The sequence below is a fragment of the Mus caroli genome, chromosome 2, assembly GCF_900094665.2.
Source record: "Mus caroli chromosome 2, CAROLI_EIJ_v1.1, whole genome shotgun sequence".
Lineage (NCBI taxonomy): Eukaryota > Metazoa > Chordata > Mammalia > Rodentia > Muridae > Mus > Mus caroli.
In genome coordinates, this window is record NC_034571.1 from 148,363,184 (window position 1) to 148,371,928 (window position 8,745).

Here is an 8,745-nt window from a genome sequence, read left to right on the forward strand (position 1 = left end):
ATGTATTCACCCTCTTGCCACACCCCATTGCATTCTTGAGCTCAAGGTCAAGTAAAAATCTTGAATCTATTTTCATGGAAACTGCTCTTAATCTAGATTCTTCTAGACCATGTTTTGAGCATGATGATCTCAAGGAGACACTCTCTCTTGCTACCAGCCCTCCACGTGACTGTTAAGTGTAAAGAACATAAAATTAGGTGCGAAGTTTCTCAGTGCATCAGTCACAGCCTAACTGCGCAGTAGCCACAGGTAGCCGGCGGCTGCAGACAGTAGGATCATAGACATTTCTCTCCGACGCCTCTGGTTTAGACCACAGGATCATACCTTACACTTATTCTGCACGGCAGCTCCTTCTGTAAGTTCCAGCTCAGTCTTGAAGCCTGTTGAGATCTTCTGGAAACTTATTCTGGGTTCCACAGTGCTCTCTCTGCCTCTCTGTCTCTCTCTGTCTCTTCCTCTCTGTCTCTATCTCCTCCTGACAGCAGCAGATCTGATTAGCAGTTCATATTTCCTCCGCTTCATCTAAAACCAGTGATAACAGTCCCTCGCCCCAGAGCAGAGGGCATCCGAGCCATTCCCATGCCATGAGATAGTTGTTTAACAAATTAGGTCTCCGAATCAGGGTCTGTGCTTGGTATCAGGAAACTACATGGAGACAGAAAACACCCATAAACAGAGTCCTGTCATGGTGGGTGCTGACTGGAGTAGGTCAATTACTGTCACCTCACATTCAGGGCTGGGCAGATGGCTAAATATGGGAGTTCAAAATCAACCTCCAGGATCCTGCCTCTGCCACTTTCCAAGCTCCTTAGTGACTTTGTGCTCACGGCTACCGTCTGTTGCAACTGTAGAGATGAAATGAGACATGGAAGTATTTCTTCCATGCAGTGGAGCAGAGGAATGATAGCTGCTGAGTCCTGTCTTAGGTAGGGCCTTGGTTTCCTTAGTTTTGTCCTCTCAGTTTATCAATGTCCCTGGAGGTCCAAACCAGGCCTCCCCTTCTGGATTTATCTATTCAGCTGTTTGATTCCAATCTGCTCTTAGCATCCTGTAGCAGAGTGGTGGGGGTAGGGAGGAGAAGATGGGACTGCAGTGAAGAACCGGAATTACTGGCCTAGTCTTTGATTCTGTGCTACCTGGGGCAGACTCAGGTGGATCCCAGCTACCACTTAAGATAAGGTAAGGTCACAAGAGGTGAAGGTGTTTACATTTTGGAGTCATTTGCCTAGGTTGTTACCCATGTAGAGACCTCTAATAAAGTTCTTACATCTACTTCTTCCTTTTCTTCCCTTCAAAGTCTAACAAAGGAGGCTTACTTGGTATTCCTGGCCTTCTGAGGTCTGACCCTTGCTCTGGGAACCCAAGCTCAGTTTCTACCCTAACCCCATAGGCGCCCTACCTTCTATGCATACTATTCTAGGTTCACTGTTTTCCTTACTTTGTCCTTTTCCTATGCTTAGCTTTATGTGTGTTCAAAGCAGTACCTTCCGGCAGGAGCCTGGTAAGGTCCAGGGCAGATATAATCGTAATTCAGAGAAACGCTTGACTTTGGGCATGCTTGGGCCTGTGGGTCCCCAGGGTCTTGGGACCAGGGGCTCGGCCCTTGCTTCCAAAGAGTGCCAAAGGACTGCCACCTGAGATTGGTTGGAAAGAGCTGCGTGGCCCTCCACAGCTCCGCAGCTTAGGCCGCCCGAACAATAGGAGGGAGGCTCAAGAGTAGTGGGCGTCGGCCAGGTCCCTGCTGGAGGGAGAGGAGGCCAGTGGTGCTGCTAGTCCCCCAGGTTAGCCCAGGCTACCGGCCTGAACGCCAAGCTCTCGGTCAAAGGCGAGGTGAAGCAGACTTGGTGCCGGTGGCGACTCTCTTGGAGGTGGAGTAAGGCCGAGCCCACGGGGCTGGGACCTGGAGGGAGAGGAAGCTCCGTGGAGAGTCTCGTCTTCGTGGTCCCGCTGCTCGACCCGGCCTCTAAGCTCTGCCTAGGCTCTGGTGGGCGTCTGTCCCACGTGGGGGAAGCCAGCGGCGCGGGCTCGCAGGGCGCACACCCCTCCGAGTTCCCCTCCCTGGGATCGGACGCGCCTGCTCCTAGGCAGCTCGGCTCTTGGGGCCAGTGGGTCGCGCTCGCTACTCGCACACCGCTTCGGACGCTGCCTGGCCGGGATCGCCGCCGCCTCCTCCCAGGGAGCTGGCGGGGCGGGGCAGAGGGGGAGAGGGGGTGTGCGGAGCGGGCGGGGAGGGGGCTGAGCGCCGTGGGAGGGAGCGAACGAGCGAGCGAGCGAGCGAGCGGGGCATTTCTGCGCAGCTCCGGAGCGTCTTGGAGCCTGCCTGGGCGGCCACTGGACGAAGGGACTCAGAGACAGACAGACAGACGGCTCCCGGAAGCCGCGCCGCCGCCGCCAGGTTAGCAGGGCGCGGAGACCGAGCAGGCTGTTGCTACGTCCCGAGCTCGCGTGCTGGAGGACGTGCGTGGCCGAAGCTACGATTCGTGTCTTTGCGGGTACGTGTGTCGGGGTCCACATCTCCGGGTGTGTGTTGAATGTGAACGCGCGTGTGTCTGTGGATCGGTGCAAGTGGCGTGTACGTGCGTGTGCATCTGAGTAAGGGGCTGGGTGGTGTACTAATCTGGTTGAGGGTCTGTGTGCCCGGGTTTATCCGCGGATGTGCCTAAAGAGGGTGTGTCCCAATGTGTAACAGTGTGTACATCTGGATGAGGCAGTGTGCCTATGCTGATGGCTTCGCTTTGGCTGAAGCCTATGGCGGGTGTATGTGAGTGTTCGTGTGTGTATTTCACTGTGTGCACGCCAGTGTGACTCCCCATGTGTGTGCGCGTGTGAGGGTGGGTGTGCACCCGCGTAGCCCCTGTGTGCGTGTGCTCGGCTTTGTCTCGGCACTGCCGGGAGGAAGGGGGTGGGGGCGGCGGCCGAGGCGCTGGCGTCGTCCGGAGCCCGGCACTGGCCAAGGAAGTGGGTAGCAGCAGCGGCGGGGGGGCGTCTTAGCTGAGTGGAGACTCCCTGCTGGCAGGTGGGCAGCCACACCCGGGGTACAGGAGAGCCCTACTGACAGTGGAGCCTGGCTCCCAGCTGAGCTGAAGCAGAGGGCGTGGCCTGCTCAAATCCCGGGTGTGGGTTTGTGTGGGGTGGGGTGGGGGATTAGGTGTGAAGAGGGTGTGTGTGTGCGCAGGCATGGGTGTGGGGTGTGGGTAGAAGCAACAGCGGCCCCTCAGCGGGGTTCTGAGATACGTTCCCTTGCTGTGTAAGGACCATCACCCTGGCCAGTTACAGCCCAGCCTGGTTAGGTACCCTCCACCCTCACCCTGGACACTGGGAAGGGCAGCAGCCTAGGTACCCTACAAAGACTAATAAGACTGATCACTATCTTAAATGGCCAGCGCCCCACTCCAAGGAATCCCCTCTCAGAAGGTCTTCATACTTTGAGAGATATGTGTTTCTGTATCTCTTCCCCCATGTTTTGGGCACTGCATGCATGTCTAGTCTGGGTGAACGTGTGCATTCTCCCTGTTTATTTCTTGTGCATTTAGGTGCATTTGTACATTTTACTGATGAAGAGTAAACAAAATATCTCTGAATGTATATGTGCATTTGTTTTGATAAGTTCTGGTATATCTGGTTTTTATGAGTGTGTAAGCTGTTTGTGTATTGGCGAGCCAGGATGGGGACAGTAAGAGAAGTGCCATTTTGCTGCTAACTGGAACAGAATAGAAAGCCCCCTATATTTGAAAAACAAGATTACAAGGAAGTTTGGTGATTGATTTAGTCACTGTCTGCCGGGTTCAGATACTGGTACTGAAATGTAGGTAGACTAGGTTTGACAAGGATCTAGAGAGGCTGAGAATCTCACAGAGGGAAGGAAGGAGGACGTGCAAGCCCAGTCTTCCTTCTCCTGGCTCTTCTCTCTCACTTCACTCCTTGCTGCTTGGCTTGTGTACAAGGATAAGTGTGCGGGCTTTGGAGTGCAGAGGGAGAATGCAGGGAGTGTAACGGGAGCCAAGTGGACAGTGCAGGAGTGGGAGGGGCGCCCCCCGAAGGCAGATTTCTGCAACTCCCCAGCTGCTTTCCTGGCAGAGGCCGCAGAGGCAGGGAAAGCTGGGATTCTTATCTCTCTCCCTGAATACACACCTCAAGAGAGCTGCTACCCTGGCAGCTCACTGGCGCTGAAATCTGGTGGTGGTGGGTGTCTCCTTTTGTGTTTATTTTTATTAAGCTGCTTTTCTCGTCAAGACCCTGACCTTCCCATGCCTCAGTTTCTCTGTTTAGGCGGCTAGGAAGCTCAGTGTCGTGTCTTTGAGGCAGGCTGGACTTTGGCTCAAAGCTGTCTTATTACCAAGATTTAGGAATTCTCTGTTCTTTTAAAAATGTTATATTTGATATGCATGTGACCATCAGAGAATAACTTGTAAGAGTCAGGGATTGAACTCAGGTCATCAGGCTTGGTAGGAAATGGCTTTACCCAATGAGACATCTTGCTAGCCAGGAATTCAGACTTCTTGCCCCCAGAGATCCTGGCCATACCTCCCTACCTTCCTCATTAGCGCCCAGACCACCAGTTCTCAGTGTGGTCAGCTTACCATTTTCAGCAAGGTTACCGGTTTACTAGAAATGCAAATTTGGAGCCTTCTGGTAGACATACACAATGCAAAAATCTGGAGATGGGGTTTAGCAGTCTCTGTTTTAACAAATGCAAATTATTCTGACCTGTTCTACAACCCTCTAGAGAAGCCAGGAAGTGCTGGATTGAAACAAGAGGATATCCCTTCTTTTTTGCAACGGGCCATACATGTCCCTGAAGTAGCCCCAACGCCTACCTTATTTGGTAGGGGTTCTGGCTTCAAGCCCCAGGTCTTTCCTGTGGTCTTAGACAGATAACTCCTTTGCTGACCAAAGCAAACTCTTACCCCGTAGCTTCCTCTCTAAGCTTATTTTCCTCAACCCTTACCTTGATTGACAAGAAGGCAGGTACAATCCAGTCCTTGCCCACTTGACTTTGGAATTTGTGCCTGCAGGCCCCTCCATTTAGCACCTCATCCCCTGCTTCCTCAGACTTCCTCAGACACATGACTGTGTCTTTTGGGGGTGGGGGCAGGGCTTTGCCAATATCCTAGGTTAGGGGAGTATTTCCCTTCATCTATCCCTAGAGCTCCTGTCTCTCCTAGGGCTTGTAAGCCTGTGGAATTAGACTTGAACTTGTGAGTTGCTTGATTGTCTCCCTCATCTAGGCTGTGAATGCCATCTGGGCAGGGATTGCTTGTTCATCGTCCTGGTATCTAGCAGTGTTTCTACCTTTTGATTTGTGGTCCATAAGCCTGTCACGTGAATTAATGTCTCAAGTAGGAGACAAGTGGCTGGAGAGATGGCTCCAAGGTTAAGAGCATTGGCTGCTCTTCCAGAGGACCCAGGTTTGGTTCCCAGCACCCACATGGCAGCTCACAACTGTCTGTGACTCACAGCTGTCTGTAACTCCTGTTCCAGGGGATCTGACTCCCTCACACATGCAGGCAAAGCACCATGTACATTTTTTTTAAAGTAAACACATTTAAGATAGGACATGATGCTAAGTGATGCCCTTTCCCAAGTGTCTCCTCAAGCTTTGATGGTGTACCAATCCAAGCAGGACACGGATTGGTTTAGGCAGGTCATCTTTTACACTCCTCCATCTCCTGGCTGTAGACTTGGCTCTCACTGTGTGCCCTGGGGAAGGCAGGGGAAAGCTCTTAGGAGACATAGCCTCTCTTGTGACCTCCTAGGGCCCTATGCATCTGTGCAGAGAACGAGTGTGGAATCTAAAGTTTTGGGGTGTGGCTGCACACCTCACTTTCCTCCTTTGCACGTTTCTTCTTCTGCCAAGTGGAGGTGTTGGGGTGAAGGCTCTTACTGCAGTAGTCTCTCGTGGCCCAGTGAGAATTTAGTCCAAGACTCCCTAGGGGAATTCTAGATGTGAAGAGTGCTAATCATATACCTACCATGTATATTTCATACTGAGTTGAGACCTTGCATCTTTTCACTTAGAGAGCTTTGTGGCTTTTCTGGTTATATCTACATTGTATCGGGGACACTACTGTGTAAAGTAAGGGTTGGATACATGTGTGGGGATTCCAGTGCAACAGTGGGGTCTGATAACCGTGGTGGCTATTGACTGACTGACTGGTAGGTAGCAGATGCATGGCAGACACACCGGACAAGGAATGATTCAAGTCTTAAGCAGGTCAGAGCAGAGGAAAAGATGGCTTCACCATGCTACTCAGAACAGTCTACAACTTAAAATGTAGGGATTGTGTTTTTCTGGAATTTTACATTACATATTTCCAAACCATAGTTGATAACTGAATCAGAAGAGGAGGGACTCTTACGGTGCCGGAGCCATTCGGGCGTTGCCATATACTAGCTGAGAAAGTGACTCCACCTCTTCCCGTGTCATATCTCTGTACCTGTAAAATGAACCGATATGCGTCTCGGCTTCGCGGGGTTGATTTGAGAGTTAAATGAGACTCCACATATGGAGCACTCCGCACAATGTGGGCACAGAGTAAACATTTGGTAAATGTTAGCTGTTGTTACTCTCGTGGCTACCGCACGGTTTCGTTCAGCCGGCTTGAATGCCTTTGTGTTGGGCTCTGGGCCTATGGCAAGAGAAATGAGTCCAGCAAGGGTCACAGCCTGGGGATGGCAATAGATTCGTAAGGATGCTTTAGTATGGGGATGATGGGCAAGGTGGGGACGGCTGCTCAGGGAGGAAGGGCTTTATGGCGAAGGAAAAGATGGTGGTCTAAGTAAAAGCTGGAGGGTGTAGAGGCAGAGTGAGTGGCTACAGAGTCGCAAGAAGCAGAGAGGCTCCACATCTGTGGAGCTTGACCCAGTCTTGCTGGAGGCCAGGGAAGAGAATTAAGCCAGACTGGGAAAGAGTGCATTTGCATTTCAAAAACCGCTCTCCAGGTGGTGGGAGCTGCTGACTTAAGGTAGAAAGGGAGGGTTGTGGAATGAGACAGGGGTAGGGTTGGGCCTGATAAACCCAGTGAGAGTCATCAGCTGTGTGTTTGTGTGTGTGTGTGTGTGTGTGTGTGTGTGTGTGCGCGTGCGCGCGCGCGCGCAGAAGTCAAGCGGCCCAGAGAGTGGACTGGCCTCTCATGGGCTTTAAGACCCTCTTAACACTACAGATGCTTGGTGAGGGGTCTATAACGGAGAGCTCTAGCTTCTGGGTTACCCTTCCTGAAGTGTGTTTGTTGCCTTCCTTCCTGAGGCCACGGTGCACAGAGCTCATAGCCACAAGACCTATCTATACTCTCTCAGTTCTGGAAGCCTGACATCCATTATCAGCCAGGTGGTACCTTCTGCCTCCGGAAGTCTGCTCCCTGGTCCCTTCTGGCTTCTGGAGGACAGCAGTGGTGGCCTTGACTGGCTACCTGGTCTGCTCCTGTCACCAATGTGACTTTCTCCCTCTGTATCATGGGACTTTCTCCCTGCCTGTCTTTGTGGTTCCTTTCTTTTAAGGTTTAGGACCTGCCTTAATCTTCTGTGTTCTCATTTTAATTTAACTAATCACATCTGCCAAGACCCTATTTCCAAATAAGGTCATATATTCTGAGGCTCTACTAAGTCGAGCTGGGAAAGGGGTGGGTGTCACTACTCAGCCTACAGGAGACAGGGGAGAACCTCGGTCTTAGAGTCCTTAAGCCCAGCTCCAAAGTTAGGCTCAGCGGAGCGGCCATGAGCCTTAGGTTGGGTCGGTTACGTTTTCTGTCTTAGTTCTTTCCTCTATGAAACAGTGACAGCAGTACAGCTAAGTCTATTGTTACATGCACGTTCATAGAGGTGGTACACGGTCCTCAATTACTACCCCCTCTGGACTCTCCCGCACTGAGTAGCTTACATTTACCTTGCTCCATTTCCAGATGTGAAGAATTATCTTCTGCAGTCTAGAATTGGTATAGAATCTAGACCACTCTTGCCAGATTCCAAATCCCAGGAGATAATGAGAAAGCTCTTTGTGGATCGCTTAAGGGTTTGTTGCTGTGATTTTTAATTATAACCTTCATCAGCATAATAACCCTTGGCCATTGCCACATCCGCTGCACCTCATCAGAGCCCAGCCCACTCCTCTCCCAGGGAAGGCCTCTCCTTCTCCCTTAAGTAGAGGCTTTGCATGAAGTATTATTATGAGGCTCAGAACTGTGGAAGCCACGGACGTGAATCCTGTTGCTGACTATTTTTCGGTAACGAAAATCCTGTTTTCATTGGCCTGGGAAGGGAAATTTAGACTAAGACAGACGTGACATCCCAAAGCTATCCACTACAATTGAAATAACTTATCTGACGCTCCTGAACCATGCGTTTTCCCCATTGCAGCCTCCATTCCAGAAGCAGGAGTTGAGGGCATGTAGGTGCCGGAGGAGGGCTTTCCCTTGATGGAGGTGAGACTCCAGCTAGGAAGCCTCGAGGTCTGTAGAGATGGTCCAGTGGTAAGAGCGTTTGTCGGACTTGCAGAGTACCCAGGTTCCATTCCCAGCACCCACTTGGAGACATATCTGTACCTCCAGTTCCAAGGGATTCAACACCGTCTCTAGCTTCATGGACCACTGGGCACACACATGGTATGCATAGATACATGCAGGCATGTACTCATACACATAAACATTTAAACAGAAAAGAAAGCCGGGCGTGGTGGCGCACGCCTTTAATCCCAGCACTTGGGAGGCAGAGGCAGGCAGATTTCTGAGTTCGAGGCCAGCCTGGTCTACA

At 51.5% G+C, this 8,745-nt stretch overlaps 1 protein-coding gene across 13 annotated transcripts in view; it reads left to right on the forward strand.

The window, feature by feature from the left end:
* The first annotated feature begins 2,257 nt into the window (after positions 1–2,257).
* The window catches only part of Epb41l1 (erythrocyte membrane protein band 4.1 like 1), a 122,633-nt gene continuing 116,145 nt past the window's right edge, over positions 2,258–8,745 (forward strand). For 5 of the 13 annotated variants that reach the window (XM_029472773.1, XM_029472777.1, XM_029472785.1 and 2 more), the window contains exon 1: positions 2,258–2,492. The gene's annotated coding sequence lies outside the window, so the exon portion shown is untranslated. The remainder of the gene's footprint in view (positions 2,493–8,745) is intronic. The other 8 variants (XM_029472787.1, XM_029472798.1, XM_029472790.1 and 5 more) reach the window with 2 other exon arrangements.